Source organism: Nematolebias whitei, chromosome 2 (assembly GCF_014905685.2).
Source record: "Nematolebias whitei isolate Nwh7 chromosome 2, NemWhi1, whole genome shotgun sequence".
Lineage (NCBI taxonomy): Eukaryota > Metazoa > Chordata > Actinopteri > Cyprinodontiformes > Rivulidae > Nematolebias > Nematolebias whitei.
In genome coordinates this window covers 41842602-41848210 of record NC_056499.1, presented here as the reverse complement: position 1 = coordinate 41848210, position 5609 = coordinate 41842602, and the positions used below count along the sequence as shown (strand labels likewise).

The 5609-nt window shown below is 41.0% G+C and overlaps 1 pseudogene; it reads right to left on the bottom strand.

The window, feature by feature from the left end:
- Positions 1–5068: 5068 nt before the first annotated feature.
- Positions 5069–5177, bottom strand: LOC119430327 (annotated as a pseudogene).
- Between the last annotated feature and the right edge of the window lie 432 nt (positions 5178–5609).

Genomic DNA, 5609 nt, shown 5'->3' with positions numbered 1-5609 from the left:
CAGAACCCACTTCCTGCTGTTCACTGTTAGGAGACCTGGTGGGTGAAGTGTTTCCTCAACATCACATTTAACAGAATTCTGTTCATTTACCTTGAAAACTGGAAAATACAAACTGCCCACTACATGTTAGAATATAAGCTTTATGTGTTTTGGACAATACTCAGCTACTGCGGGTAATAAATAAACATACATCTTTAAATGAATGCAATGAAAGAAACCACAGGAAACACATCAGCTAACATTTGGTGTGGGAGAAGCTAAGCGTGATCTCAAACTTATTCACAGCGTGCTGATTGATGTGAGATTTGTGTTGAAACCTTTAACTATTAGTCAACCCTGTGTCTCTGTTAGCAAAATATCACTTAAACCACTGAACAGATTTGAATGAAACATTCAGAAAGTAATCACTGGACAAACATCTACAACTGAGTGATATTTGGAGGCGACCCGTTTCAAGATGGCTGCCACAGCTAATCAACTTTAAACTACACATTAATGCTAAAGACATGACTTTTAAAGACGCTGAGCTCAAATTTGGCGTGGTAGTAGCTGAGACTCATTCACATTCACATACTTTAGACATTTCGTGCAGGATCATGCAAGATTTCCCAACATGATGTTATTTTTGAAGGTTTGATTAAAACAACTCCATTATTTCTCAACACGAGATGATTTCTATCAAAATGATCTTGAAAGGGAGCGAGAAATTAGTTTTGTGTTTGTTTGTTTGTTTGTTCAAATGCTTGGCTTTGAATTTTAGCAAACACTTCAAGTCAGTGGAGTCTCATCTGTCATCGTTTTCCACATCAGTGATGAAGGTCCTGCCAAAAACATCACCGTCCACAAAGTCCATTTCTGAACTCCTGATCTGGTCAAACACGTAAGATCGGAAGATCTTGAAGATAAATTCATCTGGTACTCCGCCTCAGGCTCTCCACTGTCTGCAGAAATGAGCGCTGGGCCTGGTCCTCCTCCAGGGTGGAGCAGTTCTCCTCCTCCTCCTCAATGATGCCACACTGCACGCAGCGGAGGCGGGGCTCGCGTTGCCCAGCCCTGCAGACGCAAGCCGTGGCCAGAGACTGAGGGAACTCCTCCATTACCAAAGGCAGCAGATGGGCTGGAAGAGTTTCCATGCTGGTCGCCATGGAGAACAGAGGCCCCGGGTGTGGGAATGATGAGCTGAAGACGGCAGCAAAGAAGCAGTGGAGGATGAAAGATTTGAAACGTCGTGTCAAAAAGAAAAAAAAAATGTCTGTATATGATCAGCTGCCTCGGCTGTTCTGGGACTGGTGACGCAAAAATTGACAAAAAGTTGTAACAGTGGAATTTAATCAATAAGAGCTGTTGAAAAGGTCTCCCAGGGTTCTGCTTGATAGGATGCTTTGAGAGATCCTGTTGAGCGCCTGTTCCAATTTGTTGGTGGCTTTGAAAACACAGAGAAGTGCGGGACAAGTCTGAGCGAGCCGCTGAGTGCGAGCGCCGCTGAGCTCGTCTTTATATACAACTGAAGCCCACTCACTTCTTCCTTTGGGCATCCCTCCACGCACTGAGCTCCTCTCCCCTCCTACATTCTCACTGATGACACATTTCCGCAGTTTCCATACCAGTGCACCGGAATAACCTCCTGGAAACTGTTGGCATGGGAACCGGACGGGGATGTTTGGGAGGGAAGAGCTGTGAGAAGACAACACATTAATATGGACTGTGAAAATTGTGACTAATGGCACAATTAATTTAGAGTTATGTGAGCTGATTGTTGAGTTTTAGGAGTACACGGCAAGATATTTTGTTTGCAGCGCAGGAGTTTATTGGTCTTTTATTGTGATTGTTCCAGTGTAATGGATGTCATCTATGTTTAAGAACAATAGAGTAATATTTTAGCATAAAACCCACTGAGCCAGATCAAAATACAATTTCTAACTTAGAGCACAAATAGGAAAAGCACCAATAAACAATCTGAGCAAAATATATCTATTGATGTGCTCAACTTCTTGTGCAGAACATGAAAATAAGACTAAAGAGTGAAAATTAGCATGTGAAAATGTACTCGCCCCTTACAGATTTATGTTTGGGTTTATTGGGGGGGTCACATTTTGGGATCATCAAACTGATCTTGATGTCAGACAAAGAAAACCTGAGTAAATACAAAAAGCAGTTTTAAAATGATTTCATGTATTGATTAAATTTATATAGAAATGATTGTTGCAGCCAGTATTCATCGTCACTTTATAAAGTTTCCAGATGAGTCAATCATCCGTCCCTTCTCTGCAGTGAAGACCCTGACGTGGGCCTGTGGTCAGGGTCTTCACTGGATGGTGTGACTCTTCCCTTTTAAAGATAAATGCTTTTAAAAAGGAACGATCATTGATTTTTAGAAAAGACTCTTCTGTTGCCGCTCCTGTGGGTATTAGATTAGATTAGATTAAACGTTATTGATCCCTTGGGAAGATTCCTTCAGGGAAATTACAAACAATGTTGAAGATGTTGAGATTGTATACCAATATAAAAACCTGGGAAATTTGATGATAAACTGACCTTTAACATGCACATAAACTTTGTAAGAAGGCTCAGCAGAGAATGTATTTTAATCTGAAACTTTGTAGTTTTAATGTTGATTCTACTTTTATGAGAACGTTTTATTTGTGTTTTATAAAGTCTCATTTAACTTTTACCTTCATCAGTTGAGTTGGATTTTTATCTTGTAAAAATCAGGAACAATCTCTTGGAGATGGTCAGGATATGCAGCAAAATTACTGGAGTAGTCCCACAGAGCCTCACTGATCAAGGAGAGGTCAATGAACAAGGCCAGGCTGATTCTGGCAGATCCTGATCATCCACTCCATGGTGAGTTCAGGTTGCTTCCGTCAGGACGCAGGTATGTTGCCAAGACGCAGGACAAACAGTCTGAAAAACTCATCTATCCCTGCAGCAGTCAGGCTTTTCTTCATGAGCAGCTGTGATTTTAGTACTTTGCTTAGTACTTAGTAGCCTATAGTATTTTACTGTTGTCTTGTCATATATGGATGTTTTTGTCTACTGATTGTGAAACAACTTACCCCTTGGGGATAATAAAGATTCTTGAACATGAACATGGAAAAATTCTTTACAAACCAAACTGGCTCTATATGAAAAAGTATTTCCCTATACCTAACTGGCTGTGTCACCCTCTTTGACAACAACTGCAGTCGAGCAATAATTGCAACGACTGGTGTCGAGTCTTTCACACGCTGTGGAGGAACTTTGCTGTTGAGTTTGGGATCATTCTCCTGCTGCAAAACCCACGTGTACTGGATCTTAAGGTGGCGGTGTTCTGCTACAAGAATTTATGGAAGAGAGCTCAAGAGGTCAATTAAATCAAGTCGTCCTAATCCTGAAGCAGCAAGGCGGCCCCCTACCATCACACTACTACTACTGTGTTTGACTGTTGCTCTTTTTCTGAAAAGCCATTTTCATTTTACACCAGATGTAACAGCACACAGTCCAAAAAGTTCAACTGTTGTCTCATCAGTTTAGAGCATATTTTCTCAAAAGTGATCGATGATCCCCATCAATCACCTTGATGGAGATCATCAAGATAATTTTAAGCAAATGTGTTTGTGTCAGTTTTGGTCAGAAGTGGTTTTGGTGTTGAAATACTTTCACAAAGTTCATTTTTGTACTTTGTCTCCTTCTTTTTGTAGAATCATGAACACGAATGTTAAATGAGACAGTATCTGTAAGGCTTTAGATGTTCTAGATATTTTAGAACATCCTAAATGAGCAGTCAATGAGCTCTGGGAGTTATTTTGGCCAGAGGGTCACTTCTGGGAAGGTTCACCACAGTCTCTCTTTATGGATAAAAGCTCTATGAGATTTCTTGATTCTACAAATCTGACAAGCGGGCTGAGGTGTGGCTAGAGAAACTGAACACAGCTTTCCATACATACGTGGTTAATCACAGTTAATGATTTAACAAGGGGACAGTTATTTCTTCATGATGGGCCAGGTTGGTTAGGTTCACTTTCCCCCCTTAAATCATCATTTAAAAACAGCAATGTAAAATTACTCAGGTTCTGTTTTAACTAATAATACCATTTCCCTGATAAGAAATGTTTGTGAACAAAAAAAAAAAAGCAAAACCAGAAGAAATTTGTAAAGTGGCATATACGTTTACACAGCAGCGCTGTATCTGCAGCCAAGAACTTCAGACATTTGGACTAAGTTCAGAATAAATTATATAAACTGTCTCTCTTTACTTTAAAATTTAGAATGAAAAGATAACAAAAATAAAACAGAAAGGACAACAAAAAAACATATAGAGCAGGTCTAACCATCTGCAGCTTCTGAACACTTTTGAGACCAAGATGATGGAGGACCTTTTAAATAAAATGCCTCATCCACAGCCTGATTCCATCAAGGGGGTTGATGTGGATGCAGCCACGACATTTACGAGTGTACATCTGGATGTGCAGATGGATGGACTGTGCACATGGAGACACTTCACAGGTAAGGACCAAGCCATCCACACTTTCAGAGGAAAACGAGGTCCTTCAACAGCTGCTGTAATCTGCTGCAGATGTTTTATCAGACCGAGTCCTCTTCTGTGCTGTGGAGCAAGACTAGACGTATGAGAAGGGCTGAGTGTGTGTTAGGCTTCGAGCTGGACTCAGTAGAGACCGCAGCTAAAATGAGGAGCATGGGAAGCTGCTCGTCAGACTGGACCCAGTAATATCTGCACATAACCATCATCAGAATATCCTGATGCATGATCAATAATCCAGGTAGACAAATCTAAGAGTTAAGTCTGGTCCAGAGGACTCTTTTAGACATCATCAGAGTGTGTTCACTGAGGCCGCTGTCACCATCATGCTCAACAGAAAGACGATAATTCAGTGTGCTCCGGTCCATAACACCTCCCAGCTGTGGCAAGTCTACCAGTCTATTAAAACTACAGCATATAGACACATTTGTTTAAATACTGATGAGCAGGGGCGATTCTAGGATCTAACCTTTGGGGGTGGTTAGCCCCCAGTACTAATGGCTCTTGGCTTGAACACACCCCCTGATGTGGTTTGTGAGAAGTCCAGAAAGCTTACAGCACCTGTTATTCTCAGGTGGTCTCCCATCCAGGTACTAACCAGGCCCGACCCTGCTTAGCTGCTGAGATCAGGCGTGTTCAAGGTGGTATGGCTGTAAACCAGGAGCTTAATCACAAATTGGACTTTCAAAGGATCGTAGCAAAGATTAAATGCAGGAAAACATAAGTCGCAACATATACCTACATAGAAAACACACAAAACAAAGCACAACTAGCTTTGAACATTAACTTTTAATTTAATCATTAATCATACAATGTAATTATGACAGAAAATGGAGGATTTACCTGCAGTTACCTTTGTACAGATGAACAAGTGGTACTTCCCGTTTATCACTGTTGTATTCAGCTGCTCATCAGGTCGGCTGCAGGTCTTTATCCATCTTTTACATTTCTCCAGACTCAGTTTAGGTTTTAGAAATGTAATAAACTGTATTCCACCCTCTAAACACTCAGGGTAAAGCTGTCTGAACTACATGCTCCCCACTGACAACGTTAAAACATTTTCCCCCAATTATTTTTCATGAAACCCCTC